The sequence below is a fragment of the Myotis yumanensis genome, unplaced genomic scaffold (genome assembly GCF_028538775.1).
Source record: "Myotis yumanensis isolate MYYU_CA2020_CCGP unplaced genomic scaffold, mMyoYum1.0.hap1 SCAF_15, whole genome shotgun sequence".
Taxonomy (NCBI): domain Eukaryota; kingdom Metazoa; phylum Chordata; class Mammalia; order Chiroptera; family Vespertilionidae; genus Myotis; species Myotis yumanensis.
The window spans coordinates 11,153,393-11,163,662 of NW_027223766.1; the positions used below are offsets into that span (position 1 = coordinate 11,153,393).

A 10,270-nucleotide genomic window follows, 5' to 3' on the forward strand; every position below is an offset into this window, starting at 1 on the left:
TCAGGCGGCGGGGCGGCAGGCCAGCAGCTGGCGGAGGCGCCTGCGGAAGCCGGCGTCTAGGGAGGCGTAGAGGAAGGGGTTGAGGCAGCTGTTGGCGTAGCTCAGGCTGGTGATGCCGTAGGAGACCGCGACGACGAGCGGCGTCTGCGGGAGGTCGGTGGTGAGCGCCACCACGGTGCTCAGGTGGTAGGGCGTCCAGCAGAGGAGGCACGCGGCCAGGATCGCCGCCACCAAGAAGAGTGACCCGCCTCTTGGCGCGGCCCAGGGCCTTGGCCTGCCCGTCGAGGCGCATGGCTCGCAGCCGGCACAGCAGGGCGAGGTAGAGGGAGCAGATGGTGGTCACGGGGATGGCGAAGCCCAGCACGAGCGTGTAGAGGCGGCTCGCCCGCCACCAGAAGGCCTCGGGCTGCGGGAAGACCAGCGCGCACTGGCGCCGGCCCTGCTCCTCGTCTGGCGAAGAGCGCGAAGGGCAGCACCACCAGCGTCGCCAGCGCCCACACCGCCAGGCTCACCGCGCGCGCCGCGCCGTACGTGCGCCCCGCCACCCGGCGCGACCCCGCCGTGGCCAGCACCACCCGGTAGCGGTCGGCGCTCATGACGGCGAGGAAGTAGAGGCTGGAGAAGGTGTTGTACTGGTCGATGGCCACGACGAGCTTGCACATGAGCCCCCCGAAGGGCCACCGCCGCAGCAGCAGGTCGGCGATGTTGACGGGCAGGACGAGCGTGAAGAGCTCGTCGGCGACGGCCAGGTTGAGGATGAACAGGTTGGTGACATTCTTGCGGGGCGTCCGCAGCAGCACGTACAGCACCGCCGAGTTGCCCGCCAGCCCCACGGCTCAGATCAGCGCGTAGACCATGGGCACGGCCACGGCCAGCGGCGGCGGCGGGCTCTACGCGTTGGGGCAGCCCAGCGCGAAGCCGGGGGACGACGCGTTGGGGAGCTCCAGCTCCCAGGATGACGCGTTGTGCATCTCGGCGAGGGTAGGGGTGCGGCTGATGCCGTTTGCTCCACCGCCGCCCCGCGGGACTCCAAGCCCTGCTCTGGTCCTTCCGGGGCGGCACCTTCTTAGCCCGCGGTCGCCGCGGACTCCAGGGGCTGCAAAGCCAAATGGAAGCACAGGTGCGGCTCCTGGGCGTGCGGCTTTAGGTTAGAAGTGCGGGGCCGGGGTCGGGGGGCGGCTCCCCAAACCTGCTTGTTCCATGTGATCGCTCTCTGCCACCTGTTGAAATCATAGTCTAATCAGCTGAATACAGGAGAGGAAGTGATAGAGATAGAGCGAAAATAATATTTTCATGGGAAAAATAGAGACCCATCTCCCCTGTTTTGGGACGCCCTGCAGACCCGGGTGAAGTCCGCAATGGCAAGCTTCGGTCCCCCGGTTTCCGGGCGCCTGGGACACAGCAAGCTCAGCCAGTCTCAGCCTCACCTGCGGGTCGCTGTTGTCTGGAGAGGTCAGGAGCGGAGGCCACGGCTGTGCGGAGGCTGCGGGGCCGGCCGCTGAGTGTCAGTCTCCTGGCGCTGCTGGGAGGCGGCAACTCTTCCCGCCGGTGCGCCTGGAAGCTTAGAATTGGCGCAGCCTCAATGCGCTCTGCTGACCCGACCGCCACCCTGCACCCCCGCCTCCTCCATCACCCCCACCTCCTCCATCACCCCCACCACCTCCATCACCCCCACCTCCTCCATCACCCCCACCACCTCCATCACCCCCACCTCCTCCATCACCCCCACCTCCTCCATCACCCCCACCACCTCCATCACCCCCACCTCCTCCATCACCCCCACCTCCTCCATCACCCCCACCACATCCATCACCCCCACCACATCCATCACCGCCACCTCCCCTACCACCCCAAGCCCAAGTGAAACAGCTATGGAATAGAGAAGATTACTAAAAAATCACAGCATTCTTTTCTTTCTTCCAGTAGTGTAATCTCATCCCATTTGAATTGGTAAAAACTCTCCTGTTAAGATTTTAAGAAAGCCATAGTTGGAGTGTTTTGTGAAAGGAGAACAATGCAGTTGATGCTTCCATTCTATTTTTTAAATGTCATACCGCAATTGTAAAATGCAAATTCCCTGTTTTTCTAATACTCTGGTCTTCTCAAAATTACAAGATTGTTAGTGTCAAAGAATGGTCCCCAATTTGAGATATTTTAGGCTTTTCTAGAAATATACGTAAGCAAGGACTTGATTAACAAAGGCAAACTGCTTCTGATAGCCTTGGAGGGTGTGTTTCCTAAAACATTGCAAGTTCAAACACTGCCTGAACCTCCCCCTAAGGCAGCGGTTCTCAACCTGTGGGTCACCAACCTGTGGGTCGAGACCCCTTTGGGGGTCGAACGACCCTTTCACAGGGGTCGCTTAAGACCATCGGAAAACACATATATAATTACATATTGTTTTTGTGATTAATCACTATGCTTTAATTATGTTCAATTTGTAACAATGAAAAGACATCCTGCATATCAGATATTTACATTATGATTCATAACAGTAGCAAAATTACAGTTATGAAGTAGCAACGAAAATAATTTTATGGTTGGGGGTCACCACAACATGAGGAACTGTATTAAAGGGTTGTGGCATGAGGAAGGTTGAGAACCGCTGCCCTAAGAGAACCACCCTGCAGTCTCAGGGGTGTTGCTCAGTGACAGCGCAGGGGCCTGCCTGGGCTCCAACCTCTGACTCAGGAGCTTTGACTTCTTACTCTCTAAGCGGAACTCGCCTAGGCACCTCCCCCTTGGGGACTGAGTGAAATAAACTAAATAATAGTTCTCTCCAATTCCTATTTTCTTCCTCCACCTTTCCTTTGGGAGAGTCAGCAATTAAAACCACAGAATTCTACCCAGTTTCCTTTTATTTTCCTTTCACAAGATCAGGCAAATGCTCCAATATAGTGCATTTTTAGTCATTTATGATGCATTTTTATTTATTTACTAGAGTCCCGGTGCATGAAAATTCATGCACTGGATGGGGTGTCCCTCAGCCCAGACTGCCCCTTCTCACAGTCTGGGAGCCCTCAGGGCGGGAGCACACAGTCTGGGAGCCCTCAGGGCGGGAGCACACAGTCTGGCGATCAGGGGAAGGCGATGCCCCATCACACCTCTGCTGCTGCCACTGCCGGCAGCACAAGCCTCGGGAGGCCCTGGTTACCTGAGCCTCGGGTGGCTCTGGGTGGCTGGGGGGCTGAGGGGACTGTTGAACTCCAGAGGCAGGCGGGGAGCAGCCGAGCCTGCCTGGGGGTGGGCCTGGCCTTGCCATGTGCCTGCTGCCCCGGCGGGGCTGAGTGGACTGGGCACCACCATTTTGTGGCTGTGGGCACCACCATCTTTGAGGGCCTGGCAGCCAATTAGCATATTCCCTCCTAATTGGCTGTGGGCACTGCCCTCTTTGAGGGCAGGGCAGCCAATTAGCATATTCCCTCCTTATTGGCTGTGGGAGCTGCCATCTTTGTGATGGTGTGAGGGTCAATTAGCATACCCCCTCTTTATTAGATAGGGTTTATTTATTTATTTTTAATTAGAAACATCAATGATGAGAGAGAATCATTGATTGGCTGCCTCCTGCGCGCCCTCCACTGGGGATTGAGCTGCAACTGGAGCTTGTGCCCTTGACTGGAATAGAACCTGGGACCCTTCAGTCCGCAGGCCAAGGCTCTATCCCTTGAGCCAAACCAGCTAGGACTATGATGCATTTTTAGAGGAGAGGGTCTGGGCTTCTGACTGGAAGTAGCCAGCAGAAGAAGCCTCTAGGGATGGAAATACAAACTTTCCTTTACCCACTTATGTGCCCCCACCAGGGATTGAACCTGCAACCAGGTATGTGCCCTCATTGGGAATAGAACGGGCAATCTTTTGATGTATGGGACGATGCTCCAACCAATTGAGCCACCTGGTCAGGGCTCCCCTTCACTTTTTGAGGGATGTTTCACTGGATATGAAATTCAAAACTTTCAGTTGTTTTATTGCAACAGTCCTAATATTTTTCTACTTTTTTGCTTCCATTGTTATTTATTGGAGATGTGGTTTTCTGTCTTACTGTAGCTGTTTTGAAAGTAATTTGCCTTTTTTTCTATAATTGTTCTTTTTAAAAGAGTTTATTTTAGAAACATTGAGTGAGAGAGAAACGTCAATCGGTTGCTCCCCTCTCCCCCACCCCATGCATCCCAACCTGGGATCAAACCTGCAACTATGTGCCGTGACTGGGGATTGAACTAGCTACCTTTCTGTGTATCGGAGGATGCTCTAACCAACTGAGCCACACCAGGGCTGTAATTGTTCTTTAATCATGTTTTTGACTGTGTCTTTTAGAAGCTATACTATGACAGCCTAGGGGGAGATTTTCTTTCTGCTTATCCAGTTTTGAATTTTAGAGCTTCTAAAGTTTGTGACTTATATTTTATTTTAATTTTGGGAAATTTTCAGTATTCTTTCATCAAGTTTTGGTCTGACCCATTCTCTTTCTTCTTTCTTGCTGGGAGTCCTATTACATGTGTGTTAGACCTTCATTATCTTTTCTGTGTGTTTCCCATCCTTTTTCTCTCTGTACTTCAATCTGATCCCCTAAATCCTGCCTTTTTTGGTTGCTTCCCAGCACCTTCAAATAGCTGTTTCACTCTTTTTCTCAGTTTTAATCATAGTTCATAATCAGGAGCAGAAGTTAATATATAAAGTTTTCTATCCAGTGGGTTCTTGAATAACACTGTTTCATTCAATATTGATGAGATGCCATTTATATCAATTAACCTATGATAAAATTGGTATACCTTGTTTCACTTAAAGTTGCATAACCTATTGACGTCCTTGAGGACTTACTGTACAGTACAATACCAAATTAAAAAGTGCCCTAGCTGGTTTGGCTCAGTGAACAGAGTGTCGGCTTACAGATCGAAGGGTCCCAGATTCGAATCCAGTCAAGGGCACGTACCCTGCCGGGGTCCTGGTTGAGGTTTGTGCAGGAGGCAACCAATTGATGTGTTTCTCTCATATCGATATTTCTCTCTGTCTTTCCCTCTCTCTAAAAATCAATGAAAAATTTTAATTTAATTTAAATAAAAATATCCTCAGGTGAAGATTAAAAAAAAAGTATAGCCCAACTGGCCTGGCTCAGTGGTTGAGTGTCGACCTATGAACCAGGAGGTATCAGTTGGATTCCTGGTCAGGGCTCAATCCCCAGTGTGGGGCATGTAGGAGGCTGCTGATCAATGGTTCTCTCTCATCATTGATGTTTCCACTTCTCTCTCTTTCCCTTCCTCTCTGAAATCAACAACAACAACAACAATAAAAATATAGTATATATATATGTTTTAATATATATATATATGTATTTTAAATATATGTGTAGCCTGGCTCGTATAGCTCAGTGGTTGAGTGTCAACTCATGAACCATGAGATTACAGGTTCAATTCCTGTTTAGGGCACATGCCCGGGTTGTGGACTTGATCCCCAGAAGGGGGCATGCAGGAGGCAGCTGATTGATGTTTCTCTCTCAACAATGTATCTGTCTATGCCTCTCTCTCTCTAAAATCAATACAAACATATTAAAAAGTATATGTGTATATGTATGTTTCCACAGACATAATTATATGCAAGTGTATATAATTATAAAAGGATATACATCAAGATGTATTTCAATAGGATATGGGTTTGGCCATTTCATTTTCTTTGCACTTTTCTGCCTTTCCAAAACTTTTGTATAATGAAGATATATTACTTTTGTAATAGTAAAAAACATTTCTAGTCCTAACCAGTTTAGCTCAGTGGATAGAGCATCAGCCTGCAGACTCAAGGGTCCCAGGTTCGATTCCGGTCAAGGGCATGTACCTTGGTTGCGGGCACATCCCCAGTAGGGAGTGTGCAGGAGACAGCTGATCAATGTTTCTCTCTCATCATTGTTTCTAACTCTTTATCCCTCTCCCTTCCTCTCTGTAAAAAATCAATAAAATATATTTTAAAAAAATTTTCTAAAAACTAGGGTCATGAAATACTACTGAAAAGAAATTAACTATAGATAAGGATGTTAGTTCTTTCAGCACTTGTGAAATTATTATAATCACAAAAAATAGTGAATACATAGATAGGTAAAATATATATTTACATAGAAAACATACCTTATATATTCTGAAGTCTACCCACATTACCAAACAGATATTTCCAATTGCAATTTGTACTGCTTTAACCAATTTATTTATTTAAAATTTGTTTTTATTGATTTCTAGAGAGATAGGAAGGGAAGAGGATGGAGAGATAGAAACATCGATGAGATAGATTGGCTACCTCCTGCACGCCCCCTATTGGGGGCAACCCGGGCCTGTGCCTGACTGGAAGTGAACTGTGACCTCCTGGTTCATAGGTCAATGCTCAACAATAGAGCCATACCAGCCCAGGCAGCATTCATTTTATAGTTGTTGAAATGATCAGCAATATATTCGTTTCTGTGTATTCAATTATGATCATACTAGAGGCCCGATGCCTGAAATCGTGCAAGGGGCTCAGTCCTCACAGCCTGGCAGCCCCAGTGTCATCCGGAAGGACGCCTGGAAGGATGTCTGAAAGGTCGTTCAGCTGTCTGGTCTAATTAGCATATTATGCTTTTATTATTATAGATAGTTGTAGACTTGGAAAGCAATTTTATATTTAAAAATTTTACTCTTGCAGGAAGGCAGGTGACATTGACACCTCGATTTTGAAAGTTTTTAGCAAAATACATTACACTTTACATGGAAATATGTTTAAATTATTATATTAAGTTGCAATAAATTCTATGCCACCAAAGGATTTGAAGGTGAAGTGTTTAATAGTTTTCAGATCATTTGGTCTGTGGGTTCACCTTTTCTATAATTGCTGGCATTTTTCTGAAGGTTACAGAGTGAAAAGTTCTTAAAAATAAAGTTAATGAGCCCTCAAAAGGAAAGTGAGACTGTTTGCCAGTTTTAATGACAACCGACCTGCCTTGTAAAGAGACAGTTAAAGGTAACTAACGTGCCCTCCTCATCACGCAGGCTTTTGACTGGTTAGCTACTGACCTTCCGAGCAGCTTGGAAACAATCAGGGAGAGGTCTGGCCAACAGCATTTTCATCTCTCGTCCTTTAGGTCACTACTTGTAAGCCCGTATCTTGACATTTACTTTAAAGGTGTTACCTACAACATCCTGTCATTAATTTGATCAAAACTTTCTTCAAAGTTCTTATTTTAATGGGCACATTTTGGCCTTAGCATCTCCGTCACTTAACCGTTTTCAAGTGAGTCACAGATGAATAAAGGTAGAGGAAAACTGGCTTCTCCATTGTAACTTAATTGAAGTCACCATCACTTACTGAGCACTCACTATACTGTGGTTGCTGGACTAGGTAGGTCTCTTTCTCCAACTCCCACTCTTTATTTTATTTAGATATAATGAACATATCCCAACAGACAATCTTGTCATCTTCCCCCATAAAAGTGCTCTTCTTTCTATATTTTCAACTCAATGAAACCACCATGGAAATGATTCTTGTTTCCTTTACTCCCCCCAACATCTACATCTGATCAATTACCAGGGCAGGCTGATTTTCTCAAATTCCTTGTCTTCTCTCCAACCAAACTACCTACGCTCAGGCCTGATCTACCACAAAGGCTTTATTATCCTTCTTCCGGCCATCAGACTTGTCCTGCTCAGCTCTGGCCTTCACACGAGTCCCAGAGTCATCAGCATAATTGCCACTGTCCTTCAGCCACCCTTCCAGGGTGTGGCACCAGCTACTCTGTCAGGGCAGCTTAGCCGCAGGCAATGCCTCTTTGACAGGAACTGCTTCCAGGCTCACTTCAAGCATCACACCGCCAAAAGACTGGTAGTTTTCTGTACAAATCATGCTGTTTTTCCTTCCTTCCTTCCTTCCTTCCTTCCTTCCTTCCTTCCTTCCTTCCTTCCTTCCTTCCTTCCTTCCTTCCTATTTATTAAGCTACCTACTTTGAAAGGCTGAAAATGTGATGGTGAACTAAATGTCTACATAGGTTACAGTCTAGTGGACTCTTCTAAAAATCCCATCTTCTCACTCCAGATCCAGATGAAGTTTACTCATTGTTAGGCAGCACCCTTTGGAAGAAACTTCTTACCAACCAGGCTCCCAGGCCCCCACCTACTTCATACCTATTTCTCCCCCTGAGTGAATAGCTCTGCTCTCAAAGACCTTATAATCGATGGGAGAAGATAAGAAATACGTACATGTCCCCCATAAAAATGCAGAGAGCATCTGGGGAAACAAGTATCTCTGTATTACAAAAGGGAGAAATTTCTTCAAGAAACATTCCCTGAGTACCTGGTGAGAACTGTGCTTGGAGATGAGAGGAGTAAACAATAATGAAAATCAACAAGCCAAAAAATGTATGTTGAAACAGTAAGGCTGACAAAATTTTAATAAGGTTTATCAAGAAAAGAACCCACAATTAGCCTATATCTAGATGTAGTGTCCTCTTTATCATTATAAAATGTCCATCATCACCTCTCGTTACCTTTGTTATCTTGAAATCTATTTTGTCAGATATATGTATGTCTTCATCTGCTTTTCTATGAATGCTGTTTTTCACTCTTTCACTTTGAGTCTAACTTTGTCTTTGCAGCTTAGATGTATCTCCTGAAGACAACATATGGTTTGGTTTGTTTTTTTGATCCAATCTGCTACTCTGTGCCACTTTATTGGTTAATTCAGTCCATTACATTTAAGTAATTATTGCTGTATGAGGATTTCCTATAGCTATTTTATATTTTGTTTTCTGGTAGCTCTGTGCCTCTATTGGATTTTTTCCTTTGTGTTCTGTCTGTTGTTTTCATTTGATGGTATTTCATACTTCTTTTCTCTTTCTTTAGCTATATGTCTCAGTTTGTTTTGTTTTTTTGTTTGTGGATACCATTAGGCTAGGAAAAAGAAAGTTTCATATATAAAGTAGTTCTTTTTCTTTTGAATGCATCTGATTTCCGTCCTCCTTTGCAAACAGAACTTTCCCTCCTTCCTTTTATGTTTTTGTTGTCCCTGTTTATGCTGTAAGTTTGTTGGTGATCTTACTCATAGTTTTGTGATCTTCTGTTCTTTGTTTCAGGTAGAATAACCCCCTTGAGTGTTTCCTATAATGAAGGTCTTCTGGGACAAATTCCCTCAGCCTCTGTATGTCTGGGAAAGTCTTTATTTCTCCTTCATATTTAAAGGATAACTTCAATGGAGATATTATTCTTGGCTTGTAGTTTCTCCCTTTCAGTAGTTTGAATATTTGGTTCCACTATCTTCTAGCTGGTAGAGTTTATGCAGAGAACTCTGCTGATAACCTATTGGGTTTTCCTTTAAAGGTTGTTTTCTTCTTTTCTCTGGCTGCCTTGAGAAAAAGAAAAGAAGGAAAATATCTTATGCAAAACCAGAGAAATTCTTGTTGTTGCCTCTACTCTACAACATATGTAATAAAATTTAAACAATTTTATTCAACAAACAGAAACATTTTCACATTATACTTTTAAAACATCTCTCTTCATCAGTCTTACCTCTGCCATAAGTCACAATATCTCTAACCCATCTCTTATTTTAACTTTGTTCTAATTTTATTCCAAAGAATGTGATATGACTTTTGCTGACATGCATTGTTTATTGCAATCCATGTATGACTACTTAACCAGATTGCAAAATACCATTTTCTATTTCTTCTGTTTATGTCATAGGATGTAGCACATTAATTAATAATGCTATCCGGAACCAGATTATTACCAGATTTCTGAGAATACATTGATATGAGGCCATGTTGATATGGTAAAGAAGAGACATCTATGCATTGAAATATTTTAATTAAGAAGAAACCATGAAGACATAGACTAAAAAGTTTATTTTTATCTTCCTTCCCATTAATACTTTACCAAATCCTCTAAAGAGTACAAAATTGACTGGCTGAGGAGTTACCTGCCAGCCCTATCAGGTACAATTAGTAAATGTTTTAAAATAGAGGTGAGGCCGAAACCGGTTTGGCTCAGTGGATAGAGTGTCGGCTTGCGGACTGAAAGGTCCCAGGTTCGATTCCGGTCAAGGGCATGTACCTGGGTTGCGGGCACATCCCCACTAGGAGATGTGCAGGAGGCAGCTGATCGATGCTCCTCTCTCATCGATGTTTCTAACTCTCTATCTCTCTCCCTTCCTCTCTGTAAAAAATCAATAAAATATATTTAAAAAAAAAATAAAATAAAATAAAATAGAGGTGAGACCTAGGAGGAAAAGCAGTGGCCCTGGGTAATTTCCAAACTGAATAATCAACAAT

At 45.2% G+C, this 10,270-nt stretch overlaps 1 pseudogene; it reads right to left on the minus strand.

Moving 5' to 3' along the window:
- LOC138993222 (neuropeptides B/W receptor type 1-like) lies at positions 1-1,040 on the minus strand (annotated as a pseudogene).
- Positions 1,041-10,270: the final 9,230 nt, after the last annotated feature.